At 39.6% G+C, this 24,443-nt stretch overlaps 1 long non-coding RNA gene across 1 annotated transcript in view; it reads right to left on the reverse strand.

The window, feature by feature from the left end:
• LOC126203820 (uncharacterized) overlaps window positions 1-1,078 on the reverse strand; it is a 51,697-nt gene extending 50,619 nt beyond the window's left edge. The window contains exon 1 of the long non-coding RNA XR_007540381.1: window positions 962-1,078. This is a non-coding gene — a long non-coding RNA (uncharacterized LOC126203820). The remainder of the gene's footprint in view (window positions 1-961) is intronic.
• Between the last annotated feature and the right edge of the window lie 23,365 nt (window positions 1,079-24,443).

The raw sequence follows: 24,443 nt of genomic DNA on the forward strand, positions 1-24,443 counted from the left end.
TTCCAGCAGGGTCTGGCCCACCACACTATCATGGCAATATTACCTCATTTCTCCATGGCACATTTCCTGAGCATTGGATTGGAAAGGGTGGGGAGGGGGGAGTCCCACTGCCTGGCCACCTTGGTCTCCCAATCTGACTCCAATGGATTTTATTGCTTGGAGGTTTATCATGGACATTGTTTACAGGATAAAGGTTCAAGATTTGGTTAATTTGAGACAATGGATCTATGCCGAAGTAGAGGCCATAACACTCGGCATGCTTATAGACAAGTTTTGAACTACCAACAGTGTCCACACTGAACTGTATCAACATGCATAAAAATATTTAGGCTCCTGTGTCCAATGTTGGACAAATAAAGTTACAAACCTTTATAGGTACTGAAATGTAAACAAATGTTTTTGTATACCTCTAGCCTGAACACCCTGTATAATGTAATTAAAATGGCAAGTTCATAATATCATCTTACCTATTTTCTTTTCTAAAATAACAAATATGCATAAAAATAATGCCAGGACGAGAAGAAACATCTATAAATATTTCAGTGGTTTAACTTTAGTGTGTCAGGTACATGTTTTCATGTGTGTCCAACAACTTAGCATAGCATACTAAAACTCCTCCAGCGACATATATAGTGGAGTGTATGAATGAACTGAAGAACCTTTGATGGTTAGTTTGTTCAGTGCCATTGAACAGTTGAATTAACATGAAATGAATTACAGTTTTGTTATAACACTATTAGTTAGAATGTAACTTAAATTAACCATTAAAATTATAATATTTCAAATTCATATGTCAGTCAAGTCTGTTACTTTAAGTAAAAAATGTACATCTTTGCCTTCTTTCCATTTTATACTAATTTCAATAGAATGTATGCAATTTATTCTGGGTACCAATGACACAAAACTGTATTTGCAGCCAAATCAATAGCAGTAATAATGGAGGTCTAAATAGCAGTCTCACCAAAAATATCAATACTGCTTGCAGATAAGAAGCTGGTGATCACAATACTCAGTTGCCATCTTCATCTTTTACTAAAGTGTTCTCAAACAATCACATCAGTCTGACCATATAAACTGTCCTGCAGGAGAAACAAAAAAGGCTGTTGTTCATATCTCAAACAGGCCTACAAGAATTCTACAAAGAAGTGATAATTTCTATGGCTACTAGTCTACAAGAAATTCCGTTGACTACTACATTTTAAACCAAACATCAAACAAAACTACATCCCTGTGCAATACAAGCTGTTCAGTGTGCCTCATTACAGAAAAATCAGTATCAGCATCAAGGATAGGGAAAGTACAAAGTAGAAAAGGGCCACAACAGCAGAGCATACAAGCAGAAAGAATAGCAGAAACAATGACATCTATATCAGCAGATAAGGGAACTGAACCTGCTGTTGCAGAGGGAACTACATCTTCAGGGGAATGGAGTGAAATTCCATTAGAGGAAGAGGACAGAGAAATAGATGAAACAAGATCATGTGCGGATACCATTGTATCTATTTCAGTAACAGAAGAAGGCATTACATCTGACAGAATAACTCCAGTCACCTGCAAGACTGCGAGGTCATTGTCCAGGAGATATAGAACTGCAGCATCTAGCCAGTATTTTAGATGATGACACATGACAAGAACCCACAGATAAAACACCAAGCTAACACACAGTCGAAAACAAGTACAAATAAGTTCCAGAGCACAAAATTAAATTAAAATTTTGTTGTGTTTTGCCAGAATGATCTTCAAGTACTGTTAGAAAGTTAATTAAAAAAATACATCATTTTTCTGTTCAACACAAGAAAACTCGTGGTGGTTGTTTTTTCACTTTATGCACTGGGCAGTAATTTTTGTCAAAATAATTACAAATAAGGTTATTGTTGTGCCTATGTAAGAAATAACATTCATTTCCCTGAATATATAGTTAAAGATAAAGATGCAGAGGTATCATGAATAGAAATATTGGACCCAAGAATAGCTGTAGTTTGTTTGTACAGAGCACCAACTGGTGACATGCTGGGTAGTATTAGTATACTGAGAGCTTCAAATGCTGGCCTACATAATCCCTCCATTTAAGGTCAGCTATCATTACTATTGCTCTGTTTTTTAATTTGGACATTTTGTTAATGTTTGTTTTGGAAGTGAATCCCCACAAAATTATGCCATACTTAAAGTAGAATGAATCAGAGCATAATATATCATTTTCATATTTGTGTGTTTTAGGCAGCTGAGTTGTGCAGTACATATATGTTTGGGTTCAGTATTCTGCTTACATATTCTATGTGCTTATGCTAGTTTATACTTTCATCAGTCATTATTCCAAGGAATTTCATATGTTTTGAGTTTTGTGTAATGCACTCGACCATACAAATCTTGATATCTTCACTATGTTGAATTTTTGTTTTGAAATTTTGACAAAGTGTTTTAGTAATATTGTTAAGCAAATTTATTTCAGTAAGTTTTTAGATAGCACCATTTACCTCCAAGTTGACTTATATATCTAGATTTTTCTGTATCTTTATCCTTGGATACCTACATTATATCATCTGCATAAGTAACTATATTGTCATAACTAACAATGTTGGGATGTCTTTTGTGTATGATATGAGAAGTAGTGGACCAAGAATTGATCCCTGTGTGGCAGAAGTGTAGAGTTTTCATTTCAGATCTAAATTTCTCTCCTGATGTCTCTGTCAGTTCTGTTTATTGGACCACGTTTGTTAGGTATGAAAGGACCCAATCTCCTGTGTTCCATTTTGTACTATATGAAGTTTTATGGTTTACACAGTCAGATGCCTTTGTTACATACACGAAAACTACTACACGTTTAATTGTTGAGTCTAATTTTGATTATGACATTCTCAGTTAAATCTGTGACTACATCTATGGCACATTTTTATCTGGAAGTCAGTTTGGTTTGTATTGATTAGCTCATATTTCATCAGAAGTACAGTGAGAGTCAAACTGATTTAATCTTGTACCATTGGCAGATTTGTCAAAAGTTGGATTATGCAACTTTGATAGGAAAATTATTAGTAAAGTGGCTCATCTTATGTCACAGAAGTCACAAAAGTTATAAGTAGGAGAGACAGACCATTGTGTAGATGAGAATGCGTCAGGGCTTGACCAAGATTGGACCTGTCAGATGGTGTTGACAAGTCAGTGTTGCTATAGATTGTTACCGGTGTCTGTCTGGTAGCAACCAAGGGGTCAGCATACTTTGTATCTTGGAGAAATTGTGTGACTTATTGTCAGCGGTTCCAAAACTATCCTGGCAGTTCAAGTCCAAGTCCCGCATGGAAGAACAGCAGAGTGTTTGTATTGGTACGTGCAAGTAGCCAATTCATTAGAGCAGAAATGTCTTGACCAGCAGAATTTCCAGTTTTGCAAGCTCCGAGAATTCTGAAGAGTGCCTATCATGTTCTAACATGTCCACATCAACATAACTGGAGGATAAAGAGAGTCAATAATATCTTTGATTTCACCAGATTACTTTGCACTTTTTTTAATGGTGTACTGACCATTCGCAAAGCATGGTTGTTTTCCAGTAAAGTTCAGTCAGATTCACATATTGTAGCTTAACTTCAAGTACGCAGCATCAGAATATATGCTTGTGTTGTAACTAAGTCATGCAGTCCTACTGGACCAACGTTTTTCATCCCAGGTAGGTTCTTCAAAACTGTATTGCGGAAATAAGTTTTTGGCTTGTCTTTTCTCTTGCAATAAATGGGTGTATTTGCAGTGGTATAATAATTTATCTGTGCAATTTTCTGGATGACAGGTTTTATTCTATCTAACTGGCCCCGGGAACAATAGTCATAAAAACACACAAGGACCTGGAGTGTTGTGTCGTAACAGAAGACATGGACATTGCTTCAGATCAGGCACACGCTCAATCTTATGGTGTCACCGGACTTAACACGCCATTTATGCTGGAATAACAACTTGTAATGAACACTAGGTGAAAGTGAATACTGTGCAAGAGTCATAACACAGCGATTTTGAAACTGCCGCACGCGAATTTCAGTGATGCTATTGTGCATGCGCAAAGACTACGTGCTGCTAGAGGTGCATTGGGAAACCAACGCTGGAAGCACACAACATTAACTGTGCTGGCGAGCAGCTTGCTCAAACAAACTCTATGTAAATATATGTATATTAATTTTGTAAAAAGGATCAAAATTGTAACAATTGTATTTAGTATATAGATTTAGAAAGTAAGTATGACAAAGATTATCCCCTATGAATATATATGTATATATTGACATTTAGGTATATCATTATATTGTTTGCTAGCCTGCCACGCTAAATGTTTTAGCGTGACAGTCGAGGGGGCGATGTAGCGGGACTTTGAATTTCGCCACGCTACACTTGTTCCCTCAGACATAAATTATACCGTTGCAACGGCAGAGAAAATACTAAAATTGTATCTCTCTTTTGTTTTCTATCCGTCTATTGTCTCTCGAGAGCGGAAGCTTAATGCTGACGTAAAAAACTTAATAGCTAGTCTTGATCTGATTTTAATGTGTAGACATGTTGAGGAAATTGTTATGAAATTTGGAGGAGGGAAGAAGCAACGTAAAATAAATAGCATTTAATATCAAGACGGTTTTGTGTACATTAGAAATTCCTGGACAATGAAACTTATTGCAAGATTTCGGAGCAGACTTTTCACGCAGAAATGAAGTAGGAGATTTTTGAAGACCTGGACGCCGCACGAAAGAAGAAGACATGTTAACATGGTAAAGGATGAACTCTATCTACGCCATTTCCCCCTGCCAGTTACATTTTGTTATTCTCTGTTCTTTTTCAATAATTTTTGTAGTGGAAATTGGTTTAACTTTCTCTCAAAAACGCCACAAGGACCACCCCAACAATAGCTTTTTCCGAAACATGAAGTCCGATAACTTTTCTGTAATACAAAGTCCGATTTGCATTTCATTCTTTCCCTTTTTCACAGTCATTAACGATTTTAAAAACCCCTTTTTACTCACGATTTCTTCCCACATTTTCAACCTTTTCTTTTCTTCTCTCTTTTTATTTTTTATTAACCACTACAACTGGCGACCGTAGGGCATGCAGCTTTACTGTACGGTTAAATGATGATGGCGTCCTCTTGGGTATGAAGAAGCTTGCACAGGATAGAGTAGCATGGAGAGCTGCATCAAACCAGTCTCAGGACTGAAGACCACAACAACAACAACAACTGCAAATTGCTCAACCACATAAAGTTCATAACTGAGAGGAAGTAAACCACATTCCAAATTGGAGCACTGTGATGCCAAGTATCAGTACGAAATATTGCTGTGGAAAGAGTAAGACAGTAGCAAATCTGTTGCGATTTCTCCACATGTATTGTGGGCTCAGGGAAGCAACCCTGGAAACCCACAGCTTGTGATTTTGGTCCATTGCTTTTGACAGCAGAGAATTGGAAAATGAAATCACCCAGCACTTTAACTGGACATATATAAGATCAGCTTTTTAGGTGTGAAGCTTATCAGTGGGAGGTCTGGACATTGCTGCAAGAAATGAACTGAAAATGGCATCATGCAACTTCATACAGTGCGGCAGCAGCCTCACCGTTGCCACAAAGTTGGTCAATGCAGCAAGAAGTGGCCTACTGCAGCAGCCTGCAACAGCTAAGGTCTCAAATTATCTTCCAACTTTGCACTTCAGAAAAGAGTTGCCGATAGTGATAAAAACTAAGCAGATTCCAGTTCGTGGGGTGAAGTTAAAGGAATTTCCCCAACTGGGGAAATTTGGCCTCCAATTTGGACGTCTTTTCAGTTGACATCACTCTGGGTGACTTGTGTGTGACGGCGATGAAATGATGATGAGAACAACTCAACGCCAAGCCCCGAGTTGAGAAAAATCTCTGACCCAAGCTGAACCCAAGCCCACTGCATGGCAGTCAGACAAGCTGAACGCTCAGAAAATGAACAGTGGAAAAATGTACTGCTATTGTTATAATTGATATGAGTGATTCAGTGTCTATTGGCCCTGCTGATACTTGGGCAAAGAATGATTCAATAGCAGGGCAAGTCTCTTCACGTGTCAAGTGTGATGGTCACAATATTTTATTGTTGTCATTACTTGAGACACTTAGTAATCTCAAGTCCAAATTCTGGGACTTACAAGTGTTTTCCTCTTTTTCCATATGATACTGATAGCAGAGGGTCATTTTTTGTCTCCTTCTTGATACCTTTCAATGATACTTTTCAACACTCCTCATCACACAGATGCAGCGCTGATCTTGTCTAGACAGTCAGTTCCTGTGGGAGTAGGAGACCTGCTTAACAAACGGACCTACCACTGGGCATCACATGCTACTATGCACGCAACTGCCAGCTGTTGATGATGACAGATAAAACCTCCACCTACCCTTCCTGCACCCACCTCCTCCCCCCCCCCCCCCCCCCCGATCAATGTCATCCTAGTTTTTCATCTGGCCAGCAGTGTTCATTTCTCGAGTGCTGAACTTAAACAAGACGCGAATGTTTATTGTTGACATTGGGTTGTACAAGGCTAGGTAAAAATGAAGAAGATGGTGACATTGTGTAATGTTTTTTTTTTTTTTTTTTTTTCAGTGGATATGTCCATGAAGGATCTATTGAGCAAGAAACTGAACATTTATTTTGAAATTTTACTGCACATATTTTCTATTGAAGCTTTTGTGTTAAATACACTTAGATTATGCTGTACAAAGCTGTGTGAGCTGTGTCTATGTACATTTAAAATCAATGATCTTGGTATAAATTATGTGTAAACTTACTTTTTTGTGCAATTTTATGGGTAAGCCTTTCTGACAGTTTGTATTGCTGAATCTCTTGTCAGTCTCCTGGTGTGAGAATGCATGTCAAGTAATGTACATGAGTCACATTAGCATATATTGATAGGCATGTTTTATTGCAGTTGTTTTTGTTATTAATTATTTTTGTTAAATATGTGCTGATGTCTATGTAATTCTCACTAGAGTATTACTAAAATAAAATTATAGTCATGTTTTGCTAGGAAGGAATGAGTGCATTTAGTCAAAACTGACTACGAAAATACTCTTTTGTGAACAAAGATTGTATTATCTAAAAATGGATGTGTTTCGTGACTAATTATCAACATGCAGAGTGAGTGAGTAAATCAAAGGAACCCTCACTAGGAGGAATGAGTGATTGAATGGGCAATATACACACATTTAAAAAAAATTTAAAAAATTGCATCACCCTGGTTTCCAGAACTCATGAAGGTAGACATTGAGCTGGCTGCTGTGGCCGAGCGGTTCTGGGCACTTCAGTCCAGAACTGCACTGCCGCTACAGTTGTAGGTTCGAATCCTGCCTCGGGCATGCGTGCGTGAGATGTTCTCAGATTAGTTAGGTTTAAGTAGTTCTAAGTCTAGGGGACTGATGACCTCAGATGTTAAGTCCCATAGTGCTTAGAGCCATTTGAACCGTATTGATAGATGTTGACTGTGGATATTGTAACACAGACACAGCCCCTTTGACTGCTCAGAGATTTCACTAAACTGGCCCGAAGATGAGCAGCACCTGTTAGAGGGAGGGAGTCTGACAGCCGATCAGTTCCAGTCATTCCACCAGGTAGGAGATACACAGCTAGTGTTGTCTGTAGTTCAACCATGCCTAGACAGTCAATCTGCGGTTTGATAGTGACCACATTGTTACTTTGTGCCAGGAAGGGCTCTCAACAAGGGAAGTGTCCAGGCATCTTGGAGTGATCCAAAGTGATGTTCAGACATGGAGGAGACACACAGAGTCAGGAACTGTTGACGACAGGCCTCACTCAGACTGCCCAAGGGTTAAAACTGCAGTGGATGATCGCTACCTACGGATTATGGCTTGGAGGAACCCTGACAGCAATGCCACCATGTTGAATAATGCTTTTTGTGCAGCCGCAGGACATTGTGTTATGAGTCAAACTGTGCGCAGTAGGCTGCATGAGGCACAACTTCACTCCTGATGTCCATGGCGAGATGGCACCATGCAGTGCAGTACAGATGGGCCCAACAATGTGCCAAATGGACCATTTTGGATTTTCATCATGTTCTCTTCACCGATGAGTGTTGCATATGCCTTCAACCAGACAATTATCGGAGATGTGTTTGGAGGCAACCCAGTCAGGCTGAACGCCTTAGACACACTGTCCAGTGAGTGCAGCAAGGTGGAGATTCTCTGCTGTTTCGGGGTGGCATTATGTGGGGCTGACGTACATGGCTGGTGGTCATGGAAGGCGCTGGAACGGCAGTATGATGCCGTCCCTCGACTGATAGTGCAACCATATCGTCAGCATATTGGCGAGGCATTTGTCTTTAAGGACGAAAATTCGCACCCCGTCATGCACATCTTGTGAACGACTTCCTTCAGGATAACAACATCACTTGACCAGAGTGCCCAGCATGTTCTCCAGACATGAACCCTATCCAACATGTCTGGGATAGATTGACAAGGGCTATTTATGGATGACGTGACCCACCAACCACTCTGAGGTATCTACACCAAATCGCTGTTGAGGAGTGGCACAATCTCGACTAACAGTGCCTTGTTGAACTTGTGGATAGTTTGCCATGACGAATACATGCATGCATCAATACAAGAGGACGTGCGACTGGGTATTAGAGGTACCCTACTGGTGTGTACAGCAATCTGGGCCACCACTCTGAAGGTCTCAATTTATGGTGGTACAACATGTAATGCGTGATTTTCATGAGCAATAAAAAGGGCATGTTGATGTCTATTTCAATTTTATGTACAGTTTACAGAACTCTCAGAACTGAGGTGATGTGAAACTTTTTTTGATGTGTGTATATGAAAGGATAATAATTATAAATATGTGAGAGAATAAATCAAGATTAAAACTAACAATATTTGTAAAATTTTTACTTTGAGATGAATGGGATTTGCAAGCTGGGTATGTTCTGGAAAGGAAATCTTATCTCTATAAAATGTAAATAAAATATTAAATAAATGCCTCCAGTGCCCATAGCAGTAGTGGGGATGAATGGGTTTGGCAGTTTCCAAAGTATAAGCGGCTGAATTTTATGTTTCACTGTTGGTAAAGTTACCCTGTTTTCCATGTCCTTGACATTCCTATTTCCACTTGAGGCAGAGTGATCCTCCCTGAAGTAAATAAATAAAAAAATAAGAAAAACATAAATGAATGACAGAATAGGAGAAAATTTGATTGTTGGTGTTACACCATAATCAATTTGTGTGATATCACCCACCCAAATTTTTGTTGTGAACTGGGAGTGGAGAGGCATTAGCCCATTCTCAACCAGGGACATTTGATTTTTATTTCATAAATTCTATTAATCTCAACATCAGCCATGTTTCCACCACTTGATTCACACTGGTTGCCACCAGCAGAGGTGATGTCAGTTATTTTAAATGTCAAGCCATCTTCTTCTATATATTAACCTTCTCTATTCTGATTGGGATTTTTGCATGTGGAAAAATAAATGTCACTTGTGATCCTCAGTCTAGTGAATCAGTGGTACGCCACAGCAGGGGCTGTGGGCAGAGTTCACAGCAAGGTACTTTCAAACGCACAGTGGTCAACTTCTGAGACTCCTTTTGACAGGAGGAGGGGGTAATGTTTCTGGTCAGCCATGGTACAAGTACTCTGCCAACCACCATTGTTCTGCTGGGCACCGTTCCAGTGGACCTACTAATTTCTTTTCACGTGATGTAGGATACTGTGCTTCCCACACAGGTTTGGCTAAAAACTTGAGGATGAACAGTGGAGAGTTGTCCAAGGAAGCAAATGATTGTTTTACAATCAGGGTCCAGGTCAGTCAAAGTATGCTTTATGGAGGCCACTATCCTCACCTCAGTGACTTTTTGATAGGCAGGTGGATTGGGAAACAGTTCGTGCAGATTGCTGTCTCCTGCTGCTCCGAGGGAAGTGATGGTGCTCAGTTTCATTTTCTGTGTTTTCAGCCTCGTGAAAAAAGCAAGTTGCAAAAACCTGACACCACGATGGTGTGAGGATTTCTTCCACCAAAAGGCATTCTTATTGGGCGTTCTTAAAAAATACTCAAAGACGGGAGACCCTGGAGCTGACTTTCTGGAAATTTTGTATCCAGAAAATCCAGGGATTGGCAGGCTAAACAACAAATTGATGATGTAGGACAGCGAGATAGAATGTTACAGAAACAGTGGGAAACAGCCTGATTGGAGAACTTTTCACACCAGTTCTTCGGTGGAAAAGCAGACAGCACCTTAACAGTTAATTGCTCAGTGACCGGAATGTGGTGCACATTTTTCATACGATGATTTTTTTCCTAGTGTGGACTATGATTTGAAAGAGTACACTCATTCAGACATTGTAACTGCCGTCTGTGTCACGTCTGCTGTGCAGCGAGCTACGTTAATTTAAGTATTAACTGTATTTTTCTTACTTGTCACTTCTTCTTCCGTGTGTTTTTGCTTTTAGGAAGCTTTAATTGTCTAGTGCTAGTAATAGTGTTCCATAGATTTCGTGTTTGTTTTCAATACAGTCAGATAAGAGTCCCTTTAGTCAGCCACAGTGCCAGTAGCGCTAGTGTTTGTTTTGAATAAAGTCCAGAGACAGGTAGTGCTATTTTCATTGTTTTCTACAAGAAGTGTCTACTAACCACAGTTTAGTCAACTATCAGCCACCTTTAGTGAATTATCAGTCTAGTTAAAAGTTGATTAACTCTATACAGTAAATTGATTTCTTAGGATGGATAGGATGTGTGACTGCTGTGTACGGACGCAGGAGGAGTTGGCCACTGTTTGCGAACAGCTGAACGTATTGATGGCCGCGGTCAGCCGTCTTCAGGCTGCTGCTTCAGTGTGTAGCGGCAGTGGGGAGTCTGGTGCGTCGCATGGTACACCCCAGGTGTTACATGCTTCACCCACTGTCCCTGCTGTCGAGGCATCTTCGCGGGTACCGGGCGTGGTTCGGCCACCCTCTCCCCAAGGGGAGTGGCAGGTTCAACGGCGTTCGCAGCACACGAGGGGGAGGGTCAATGTGGAGGCTGGCCGTGTGACGTCGCCCGCTCTGCCTGTGAGTGGACATGTGGCCGCTCCTTCAGCAAGGTCTGAGCAGACACACGGGGGAGGGGTTTATTAGTGATTGGGAGCTCCAACGTTAGGCGGGTAATGGAGCCCCTTAGGGAAATAGCGGAAAGGTTGGGGAAGAAGGCCAGTGTTCACTCTGTCTGCTTGCCAGGGGGTCTCATCCAAAATGTGGAGGAAGCCCTGCAAGCGGCGATAGAGAGCACTGTTGCTCATGTCGACACCAATGACTCCTGCCATCTGGGTTCAGAGGTCATCCTCAGTTCAAACAGGCGGTTGGCGGAGTTGGTGAAGACAGAAAGCCTCGCTTGTGGGGTGGAATCTGAGCTAACTATTTGTAGTATCGTTCCCAGAAACGATCGCAGTCCTTTGGTTTGGAGCCGAGTGGAAGCATTAAACCAGAGGCTCAGACGATTCTGTGGGGATCTGGGGTGCAAATTTCTCGATCTCCGGTATCAGGAGGAGAAATGTAGGGTCCCCCTGAATAGGTCAGGCGTGCACTACACGCAGGAAGCGGCTACAAGGGTAGCGGAGTACGTGTGGAGTGCACATGTGGATTTTTTAGGTTAGAGAATTCCCTCCCTAGGCCCGACAAGACGCCTCCTGAGACGCAGCAAGGTAGGAGTAGGCAAAATGCAACAGGGAATAACAATATTAATCTGCTAATAGTAAACTGCACGAGCGCTATAGAAAGGTCCCAGAACTACTCTCATTAATAAACGGTCACAATGCCCACATAGTACTAGGGACAGAAAGTTGGCTGAAACCAGATGTAAACAGTAATGAAATTCTAAACTCAGATTGGAATGTATACCACAGAGCCAGGCTGGACAGTGAAGGGTGAGGCATGTTTATAGCGATAAGAAGTGCAATGGTATCGAAGGAAATTGATGGAGATACGAAATGTGAAATAATTTGGATGAAGGTCACGGTTAAAGCAGGCTCAGACATGGTAATTGGATGTCTCTATAGGCCCCCTGCCTCAGCAACTGTTGTGGCTGAGCACCTGAAGGATAATTTGGAAAATATTTCGAGTAGATTTCCCCACCATGTTATAGTTCTGGGTGGAGATTTTAATTTGCCGGATATAGACTGGGAGATTCAAACGTTCATAATGGGTGGCAGGGACAAAGAATCCAGTGAAATTTTTGAAGTGCTTTATCTGAAAACTACCTTGAGCAGTTAAAAAGAGAACCAACTCGTGGCGATAACTTATTAGACGTTCTGGTGACAAACAGACCCGAACTATTTGAAACAGTTAATGCAGAACAGGGAATCAGCGATCATAAAGCGGTTACTGCATCGATGATTTCAGCCGTAAATAGAAATATTAAAAAAGGTAGGAAGATTTTTCTGTTTAGCAAAAGTGACAAAAAGCAGATTTCAGAGTAGCTGATGGCTCAACACAAAGGTTTTGTCTCAAGTACAGATAGTGTTGAGGATCAGTGGACAAAGTTCAAAACCATCGTACAATATGTGTTAGATGAGTATGTGCCAAGCAAGATCGTAAGAGATCGAAAAGAGCCACCGTGGTACAACAACTGAGTTAGAAAACTGCTGCGGAAGCAAAGGGAACTTCACAGCAAACATAAACATAGCTAAAGCCTTGCAGACAATTATGCGAAGCGAAATGTAGTGTGAGGAGGGCTATGCAAGAGGCGTTCAATGAATTTGAAAGTAAAGTTCTATGTACTGACCTCGCAGAAAATCCTAAGAAATTTTGGTCTTATGTCAAAGCGGTAGGTGGATCAAAACAAAATGTCCAGACACTCTGTGACCAAAATTGTACTGAAACAGAGGATGACAGACTAAAGGTCGAAATACTAAATGTCTTTTTCCAAAGCTGTTTCGCAGAGGAAGACTGCACTATAGTTCCTTCTCTAGATGGTCGCACAGATGACAAAATGGTAAATATCGAAATAGATGACAGAGGAATAGAGAAATAATTAAGATCACTCAAAAGAGGAAAGACCGCTGGACCTGATGGGATACCAGTTCGATTTTACATGGAGTATGCGAAGGAACTTGCCCCCCTTCTTGCAGCGGTGTACCGTAGGTCTCTAGAAGAGCGTAGCATTCCAAAGGATTGGAAAAGGGCACAGGTCATCCTCATTTTCAAGAAGGGACATCGAACAGATGTGCAGAACTATAGACCTATATCTCTAACGTCTATTAGTTGTAGAATTTTGGAACACGTATTATGTTTGAGTATAAAGACTTTTCTGGAGACTAGAAATCTACTCTGTAGGAATCAGCATGGGTTTCGAGAAAGACGATCGTGTGAAACCCAGCTCGCGCTATTCGTCCACGAGACTTAGAGGGCCATAGACATGGTTTCCAAGGTAGATGCTGTGTTTCTTGACTTCCGCAAGGCGTTCGATACAGTTCCCCACAGTCGTTTAATGAACAAAGTAAGAGCATATGGACTATCAGACCAATTGTGTGATTGGATTGAAGAGTTCCTAGATAACAGAATGCAGCATGTCATTCTCAATGGAGAGAAGTCTTCCAAAGTAAGAGTGATTTCAGGTGTGCCACAGGGGAATGTCGTAGGACCGTTGCTATTCACAATATACATAAATGACCTTGTGGATGACATCGGAAGTTCACTGAAGCTTTTTGCGGATGATGCTGTGGTATATCGAGAGGTTGTAACAATGGAAAATTGTACTGAAATGCAGGAGGATCTGAAGCGAATTGACGCATGGTGCAGGGAATGGCAATTGAATCTCAATGTAGACAAGTGTAATGTGCTGCAAATACCTAGGAAGAAAGATCCGTTATCATTTAGCTACAATATAACAGGCCAGCAACTAGAAGCAGTTAATTCCATAAATTATCTGGGAGTAGGCATTAGGAGTGATCTAAAATGGAATGACCAAATAAAATTAACCGTCGGTAAAGCAGATGCCAGACTGAGATTCATTGCAAGAATCCTAAGGAAATGCAATCCGAAAGCAAAGGAAGTAGGTTACAGTACGCTTGTTCGCCCAATGCTTGAATACTGCTCAGCAGTGTGGGATCCGTACCAGATAGGGTTGATAGAAGAGATAGAGAAGATCCAACGGAGAGCAGCGCGCTCTGTTACAGGATCATTTGGTAATCGCGAAAGCGTTACGGGGATGATAGATAAACTCCAGTGGAAGACTCTGCAGGAGAGACTTTCAGTAGCTCGGTACGGGCTTTTGTTGAAGCTTCGATAACATACCTTCACCGAGGAGTCAAGCAGTATATTGCTTCCTCCTACGTATATCTCGCGAAGAGACCATGAGGATAAAATCAGAGAGATTAGAGCCCAGACAGAGGCATACCGACAATCCTTCTTTCCACGAACAATACGAGACTGGAATAGAAGGAAGAACCTATAGAGGTACTCGAGGTACCCTCCGCCACACACCTTCAGGTGGCTTGCATAGTATGGATGTAGATGTAGATGTAGATGTAGATATAGGCGCTCAGCAATGAGATGCATCAGTGAGAGAAACTTCTGCTCTGAGAGACAATCTGTGCATCATTCAACGAGTGGTGCTGGCAGCCATTGGCTGGTTAGGCCAGTATTACACTATCGTATTTCTTTGACAAAGATTTGAGCAATGATATGATCAAATATTCATCAAATTTATTTGATAAAGATATTTGACAAAGATATTTGACGTCATGCTAATAAAGGGTATCACACTGTCATCATATTTTTCATCAAATTGCAAGATGGCGGACAACAACCTCTTATTATGCACTGCAGTTGCTAGTACCACAATTGCACTGTGTGTGTATTTGGAAGAAAAGTGGCAGAAAAAAAGGAAACATAACTGGATGAAGCCATAAGTATTACGTCAAGATAGTAAAAGCATTCAGCAAAATGAGTTATGCGAGCTGCTAATGGAGGACATAAGTTACTTACGTATGGGTGAGAGTGTATTTGAGTATTTGCTCAGTAAAGCGGCTTCTCATATTACAAAAGAGAGGAGTCTTTTGAGGAACACTTTATGTGCAGAAGACAGGCAAACTGTGACATTGGGATTTCTTGACACAGGAGAGAGCTAGTCTAGTTTACAACACAGCACTCGAATATCACATTGCATATTAACCAAAATAATTCCAGAAAGGTCTGAAGCTATTTATAAAGCACTGAAGGGGCAATACGTGAATGTAAATAAATGTTTAGTACACTATACGGGCAATAAGAACTACTTTAATTTTTGAATAATGGAATTAAGTGTTCCAACAACTACAAAAATAATAAGAAGTATGAAACAGATGAAGCGCTTTTTAACTTGTGGCATCTAGAGTTCAAGGATAAACAATGTAGAATGGAAAACTACAAAAAAAATTTATTTTCTATTCTGGCTTGCTGAAAAGCTGCCTGGATGTTTCCAGATGTCAAGGTGGATGGCTGTAGCTGTGATTGTAAACATGATGTCACCTGCAGCATATTCCACTTGCCCATCAACACACAATTAATAGCATGCACTGTGCCTCTTGCTCAACCCCAACCTTGTTGAGGCAAGTTTATTAAAAATATAAAAAAAAGAGTCAAAGGAATACACCACCTTTTGAGCTATATTTACAAACACACTACAGAGACATAAAATAGCTGTAGTGACACCAGTGCTCCAAGCAGTTACATTTCAAATTGCAGTGAACAGAAGACAAACGACTTTTGTGATCAAATCTACAGCAAGGCCCCAGGTTTGATCATATTTATTTGATGACAGGCAACATTTGACAGAATTCCCTATTACACCATCAAATTTCTTTGACATAAATATTTGACATATCAATTTTGGCAAAGAAATTTGATAGTGTAATACTGGCCTTAGGGAGGATTAAAGGTGAGCATTTTTTGTCACTAAATTAAATTCATTTGGGCTTGTCCATGACCAGACTAGTGGGATCAGTTGCATGTTTGTTCTTCATTCTCTGTTCGGTATGATCTTACAATCACTGTGTAACAACCAGAGGCTATGTTTCCCGTGACAGGTTGTTAGCGTATTAAATATTTCTGAAATCACCAATTCCTTTTCTGACAACTTTGCCAAGTTAATTAGTGCAAATTCCATCTCACTTATTTGCCCTAATTAACTGTTGCTTTTATTGTGGGCCCAACTGAAATTCATGTTAATGTTACATTTGACATGTACACACTGAGAATTGTTGTAATAAACTTAGATTCACTTGGGCCAAGATTTTAATTCCGTGGTTAGTGAATCTGTCTTTCTCCATCTGCATATCATTAATGATTTTTGCCATGCCCAACACCCAGGATTCATTTGGCAAGATCACACCCCTTAGCTGTCATCAAATCCTTTGCAAAGAATCCTTAATTCAGTATCTAAGATCTCCGGGGGAGTGACTTTCTTCTCAGTATCCCAGCTGATGCAGATACTTACACCAATTGGAACGATGATGTTCATCAAATGGTAGATGCTTATCAACTTGCTGTAAAGTTTTACCTTACTCAAAGAATGCCGATGGCTTTACTCCATGCTACTTTGCTTGATTGCACTGAAATGGTAACTATTTGTTATCTAAACATGTAGTATACTTTATTCCAGTTTGTTGTGGTTAAATTCCTTTCATGGTGTTGCTGTATTAATGGCCACCAGTGAAACAATCACTTCCCTGTCTAGCAGTGCTGTGATTTATGTAGATTCTGTTTGTGTGTATTACTGTTGCGTACTAATATATTTAATTTGATTTGTTTTAATGCATTTATTGAAAAATAAACATGGATTTAAGAGACATGTTGTGGAAGAGTTGGTATTAATCTCCTGAAAAAACTTGCAGTTGCACCTTGCAACATAGCTGAATAGGGAGATTAGGGATTTACCTGCTCGCTCTTCAGTCTGAAGATAAGCACGTATGATGGGGGTCGGATCCAATTGTAGTGATAGGATCAGATACCCCAAAGTCGACTGCCATCAGATGAAGATTACAAACCAAGAAGTTAATTATCAACAAAGGAACTCTGCAAGAGAATGGAATATTGAAACAGCTCTGGACAAAATGGAGAAGCAGGGTAATTGAACATTTGCATTACAGCGACTTGTTTTATGGACATGAGTACCTTTGATTCATAGAAATGCAGAATATTCTAAGGAGAATCTGAACTAAAGATTGCAAGAGATTTTCAGCAGCTTGGCACAATGTTTTGCACAAACAAGCTGATAAATATGTAAGGGAGTACCTCTGGAAAGTTCTCCACTACAACACTGAAATAGGCACATGCTCATAACGGACTGAAGAAATCTTGAGAAGGTGAAAGCATTCTGAGATTAGAGAACAATCTATAGAGAACTCCAAGCAAAAATGTACACACTAACTCCTTTATTTTGAAATTCATGGCACAGGAAACAAATATCGGCTCTGAGGCATGCATACGTATCATTTCCTGTGTGTCCAGATCCCCAATCATAAAAACAAACATTTGTGTAACGACAGTATTGTTTAATTCCGACGAGGGGTTTTTCACAGCACTCCTGAGCATCGTCAATACATGGTGGAATGTCCCCTTGCTCCAATGATGTCTTGAATCCATCATAGCGTACCACCAAAGGCATCATCAAGCCAGCCCGGGTTCAAACTGTCCCATCATTATTACGGGGATTCTGCACAAGTCGCACAGAGTACTTGGTGGTTGTCGACGTCCAAAAACAGCTTGTTTCATCTGATCACACTCACATTCAATTTGGCTCATGCCAGGGAACAGGCAGGCTACATCATTCTGGTGATCCTAGCATGCCAGAAGAATGTGTACACAAGAATGGTATGATGAGAGCACGCAAATTATCATGCATCAGGATGAAATCGTCATCAAAATGTTAGCCATATGGCACTTCTTATGGTTGCAGTATATTGCCCCTGTACAGCAGAGCAGTGGGATTACCATGAACAATCACAAGAGTTGTACAATGGTACCATGTAATTCCACTCAGGAACATCACTCTCCCACCATCTTGTTGCACATATTGGACACAGTGTGGAAAGCATTCGATATTACTGGGATGTCTCCAAACACATTCTTCATAATTATCAGCATACAAACAAATCTGAGTTTTGTCCCTAAACAACACCCAATGGCAATCCTGGGCTGTCCATTCTGTATGACTCCTTGCCCATCTGTAATGGAGTCTATGGAGTTGTGTATGATGTGGTGCTTGCCATGATCATTGGGAGTGGAGATTTGAATCATACAGCTATTTGCTGACCGTCTGATCTTATGATGATGTCCTGTAGCCTCTTTGAACACCAAATTTAGTTCTGGAGCACTCAGCTCATGCTTCCTTTGATGCAAAAGCTGTAGGAATCGATCACCCGTACATCTGTCGAACGTGGATAGCCTGTGTATTGCAAGTACTCAACGCTAGCTGTCAACTGGCACTGATTCCACATAATTACCACATTACTACGATTCAGATCCACATGTCAAACAACTTCCCTGGTTGATGTGATAATGCGGACACAGTCATTAATCGCAACTGTTCTTGATGGCATGATGGATGTTAACTCTATTGTTTCACAGACATCTCTAATGGGTACCCAGTAGTGCTTTGCTTTGACCTAAAATGCAGAAATCTTTTTAAGTGTGGTGTTCTACTTATAAGTAGTGCTCCTGGCAACTGTGACTAAGGTTACAAATAACATCACGAGTGACCTCCCTATCGGTACAGGACAAATCACAATAGTAACAAACCTGCACGGCATATAACAGCGATGTGTTGTGATGCCATGGGTGATAATGAGCTATAGTTTTTTCTCCTTTCTTTTACTACCTTGTACTCCATAGATATATTTCTGATGGTGTAGAATATTTTTCTTTTGGTTATATAGTGTAGAACATGAAGTGTGTATGACTATGTTTACTGTGCTATTTTCTATACGAATTCCTTACATAGAGAGTTGGCTTTGGTTTCTCATTATCTTTCAAATAGTTTTCTTAAATGTATTGTGTGAAACAGAATGCAGTAGGCTGACGTTTTGTAAGAACTGTGGAGAGAGAGAGAGATATCGATAGTTGTCAGGTCGAACAGTGAGGCAGTCAGTAGCAGATGGTGCATAAGCATGGTGGTACGGAAGGAAGTACTGAGCATAGTAATGGTATGCATTTAATGCAATATTAATACCAGACTTTTTTGTGTTAGACCAGTTTGAAATTTGACTTTAAGATGGATATTCTAAATAGACGTTGCATTACGCAAACACTGTTGGTTTTTGTGGAATGGTGCTTGTGGCAGTGACAACGCACTCACAAACAGAGAGTATTGTCATCAGTTTACAATTGAGTTGCATTACACAAACTGTGAATTTAATTATTGCTCATTGTCTTGACTACGATATATGACGTGTGCTGAAACACTAACTGCCAATGTGGAAACTGTGAACCGTGTTGCTACATAAATGACTGTTTTAGTGGGAACAGTGTTATTATGCACCATGAATGTTAATAGTAGATGGACTGTCTAACTCTGTAATTGGCACGTTATAACAAATGGAGTCTTAATTTTAACACATCATGAGGACTGTGCCAAACTATCATGTATGACAGTTGCAGTTGAACTAATATGACCTTCAGGTGCTGCATAAGCAGTTAATTTGCTCCAGCCTATGACAATTGGATGCTACACCACTTATACCACTGCCAGCTGAAACAGGTTGTAAGAAAATATGATATTTTAATGCCAAGGACATGACTGGATGAACTTATAGCATTCATATCAGCAACTTCAAACTGCTTCTACCACTGACACCACATCATCCTGACCCAGAAAAGATAAGAATCAAAAATGTTTCTCTCTTCGAGAAACACAATTGTAACCAATTTAATTGCTTTATGCCTTGTAATAGCCTCTTAATGTTTCTCTCTGTAAATAAAAGCAGCATATTTTAAAGACTGTTCACCTTCAGTGATTGTTGATCACACCCATAACAGTAGTTATTGCCATCATATTTTTGATTTTGCTTCTCAGTGTATTTGTACTAGTCGTTGCACGCATGGTATGTGTCTTTTGGAAGGGTGTGCTTTGATGTGTATATACAGAAATTTAGACTGGAAAATTCATGTGTTGCACTGCGAAATGTGGCATAATGTATAAATTGAGGCATTTGCCATTGACATTATTTACACCAACCAATTACAAAGAAGTAGCTTATGCACCATTGGTTCAAGTTAGCATATTCGAGGAAACTTTGAATCTGGCAGTTGTCAAAGTATGCAATCTTTGTTTACATGCCACTTAATGTCATATTCCCATTCATGCATGTTCAGATGCAAATTTATCTGGGTTTAACTGTTACTGGTAAGAAAAATTACAGTACACTGTGTCATTATTTATCAAATTAGCTTCAGGGTGTTTTACTGTTTTCCACTATCAAAAGATTTCATTACCAAGATTTTAACAGCATTCAAGAACTTCTCATATAGAGGTGTGCTTTTGAAGTTTCCGGAAGTGAAACAGATTATTGGGGTTTATACAATATTAATTTTCTTCATGCAGTTTTCTTTTAAACACCTTACAAATTCACGATCATAGTAAATCTCCAGGAACCATTTTCTTCACAGTGTGCAGAAATTCTATACACTGTCATGCGTGCGCAAGATGGAAGAGATGACAATTTCAGGAAAAAGTGGCTGCTAAGCAGCTCATAACAGGAGAATCTGAAGTGAGCGAAATCTTTCATATTAACATCATGTCATCTTACTTCAAGAGCCTTCCCAGAAATAAGAAAACTTGGAGCTTGTCTTGATGGTATTAGCAGTACCAGCTTGGATTTTCAGCTTGAGGAATATTAATCGGTCTTCAGGAAAGAATATAATATCATGCTTGGAGCAGATCTGTAGCCTGAGAAGAGTGCCAGAAAAATATCTCTGCAAAGATCTAGTCATAGTTTTTGTACTGAGTGGTTACAATTAAACTGCAGTTATTCAAGGAGGTCGAGTGTGGAGTGGAAATATCATATGTCAGCGAAACTTGGTTGATATGCTAATGCTTTAATGTGGAAAAAATCTACCCTGGAAAGAAATTAGTTCCAATTTTGGCCTCCAGGTGTAAATCTGGTGCTGTACAGCATCTTGTCAACATCTCAAGTGCTGATACAGAATGGATAATGATGGTGGTGGTTAACAATACAATCATCATTGTGCCTTTCTCACTTTGCTGGACTTTTACTGCCCACATCCTTTTCCTTATATATTACATATCAAAACATTTCTACATGTCTTTCTTGCATTCACAGCACCAGATTTGCACCTGACAGCCAGAATTCGAACTAATTATTTCCAACGTAAATTTGTTCTGCATTAACACATCAGAATATCTAGCAAGTTTAGCTGCCATACGATAATTACAGCCCATGCTGGAACTCCATGAGTAGCTGTACTTTAGTTACAACTACCTGGTACATTAAAAAAAAGTGTACCAATTAAGCTGTAAGAAAGTGCTATTTAACAAATATATTTCAGAGTGAACACCAAAACAATGGAAATTATCAAGCAAGTGTTAACAGGGACTCGTTAGAAAGTAAAATTTACAGGGTGGCTGTCCAAGGAGTTTTATAGGGAGAGGAATTTAGTATCGGCCGGGCTAACAGTATCAGCCACTACTGTGATTTCCCTTTCCGCCTCCAAATGGCAGAAGAGCACAGTAAGCAGAAGCAACCTTCTGTATCCATGTGCACTGGAGTTGGATGTCTTCTTCCTTTCTTCAGCACTTTGTCTGCTCTTAGTGCATGACAGTGTTGCTGTAGGTCTTAGCACAAGGAAGATACTTTGAGGGCAGTGGTACCCATTTTAAAATTAATTTCATTGCTATATTTTGGTTGTCAGTGTTATGTAAGGAATGGCATCTAACAAATGTTTCATGATAATTTCTATAAAAGAACATACATTTTGACTAGATCCAACTGCATGTTTGTTGTGCAGTACTGACCACCCAACTGCCTTTCAGATTCAGCTAGAAGTAATTTCCATTTTTAAATTATTTTTCATTATTCCTACTTTTTTGAGATTTCAAAGCTGGAGAATGAGAGGAAAGTAAGAGGATCATGGAATGAAGGGTACATGAAAATGGCTGTGAGTAACGCTATGTCAAACAAAATGACCACAACGGATGCTGATGAAGTGTTTTCAACAGTTGTAAAAGAAAGAGATCATCACCAAAGAGAAGAGATTAAAAGTAGATATTATCACAGAAAAGACCATGAGTTATACCACAAGATACTGTCTACAAACCTTGTAGTTTCTTTACTTTTGATATGGTTAAGTACTATAACTAAAAATAAAAAGCCATTACACTGTGCTATCCATAAAACATACCTTGAGATAAGAGAATAGTGTATTAGCATTAAGATCAACCACCACAGTTACACAGTGAAGCAAAAAACTTGTGTCGGTCAATACTGTACAGCTCTCCTCTATTACAGCAGGTGCCAGACAGGGTGACGGTTTGCCCCCAGTTCCCTTCAACTGTTTTGTAGGTGGTCATCCACAAATGAGAAAAAGAAGTGAACCAGAAAGGGTTGCTCAGCCAATTAGGGGTGAGTGTTTTACCTAGGAACACTTTTCAGAATTCTGTCTGTAGTAAAAACTTAATATACCTTCTTACTCCATTTTGAAAGGATAACATTCAATATAACAAAAGTAATCTTGTGCACAATTCCGTACAGATATGATGTACCAAAACTGAACAAGTGAATCTATGCTGTTAACAAATTCTCAATGAGCACTGCAAAAAATTGTGAGCATGTAATGGTAATGAATGTCAATACGTTCCTCAGGAGAAGTGATTATACAAAGCATGGAGTTCACTTGCGAATGGAAGGCAATCTGCAAATACCAGCTCTAACATACATACAATGTGAAGACTTTTCAGCAAATATGACAGTAAAAACACAAGAAAAATCAACAGCAGAAACAGACTTATCCAACTCAATAGTGAGGAAAGATAGATGAGGAGCCGCAAGAAAGAACTCTACTACACCTTCATTACTCAAAGAAGACACAGCAAAACAAAACTACATAGACTAAACCAGGCTGTGATACCAGCAAAAGCATTTAACCCAAAAATAGCAACTCAACCAAGTGCCACACCTGAAGATATTCAAGACACAAAAGAAGAACTGGGCACTGGAAACCAGAAGCAGTACCTACAGGAGACCCACTAACGACAACAGCAGATCCAGTCTCAAAAGTATCACCAAGGACATCTAATTTTAACATGTATCAGTGAATAGCAACAATCAACTACTACCACCCCAGCTACAGGAGGAAGTTCAGCAATTCCAGTGAGAAGAAATGTAAGGCGACCATGTCATCTGCAAGATTTTTTATTCCCAAAAGGTCTCAAGACCAAATTAGGATAAATAGTGCACCTATCAACAACACCTCCAGCAGCAGTCCTTGAAGTAAAAACAGAAACCACATCAACCACACAAGAAGAATGACCAAAGCGATGAGAAATGCCCCTTTTCACCATCAGGACATTTTATGACCAACGGAGAAAACCAACTCACGCTTCTAGATGAGAAGGCAGTTTTCCCACACAATTTAAATTCAGGAATAAAGGTAAGTGTAAACCAAGTACAAACAGAACAAACCTAAAATCTCATCAGGTCACTCTTCTTCATCAGAATAAACAATCACTTAGGAATAAAGTAAGAGGGCTGGAAATCTTGCTATCAAGTGAACTCAGAAATGTTAATATACTTTGCTTAACTGAGCACTGGCTGAAAGAAAATGAGTTAAATACAGTGAAAATAACAAATTATGTGTTAGCAGCACAAACTTGTAGAAATCAGTTTACACATGGAGGGAACTGCATATACACAAAGAAAAATAACAAATTCAATAACTTACACAATGTTAAATCCTTAAACACTGAGAAAGATTTTGAGATATCAGGCATAGAAATTCCAGCATTCAAGTTAATTGTAATATGTTTATATAGGTCTCCAGATAGCCACTTAAAAAATTTAACACTCAGCTTGATACTTTACTAAATAAAATAGTAACAAATCAAAAACAGTTCTTATATGTGGAGACCTCGATGTAGACTTTAATAAGTGAAGCAATTCAAAACCTGAGTTGATGAACATATTAACAGCCAATAATTTGGAGATTACAATCCACTCCCCTACACGTGAAATGAATCATTCTAGTGCTACCATAGACCAAATAATAATTAGCTCCAAAACAAAATATACATCAGTTGTAATTATAGCTGGACTGGCAGACCATCATCCAGAGGCTATGAGCTTTTGTGTAAACACTAATCCGTCATGTAATTATATGAGGAAGACTACAAATATGGGCAGAACTTTCAGTACTGCTGCAGTACAAAAATTCCAGAATTATCTCCAACAAGAATCATGGGAGCTAGTGTATTGTACAGAAAATATTTCT

Source organism: Schistocerca nitens, chromosome 9 (assembly GCF_023898315.1).
Source record: "Schistocerca nitens isolate TAMUIC-IGC-003100 chromosome 9, iqSchNite1.1, whole genome shotgun sequence".
NCBI classification, from domain to species: Eukaryota; Metazoa; Arthropoda; class Insecta; order Orthoptera; family Acrididae; genus Schistocerca; species Schistocerca nitens.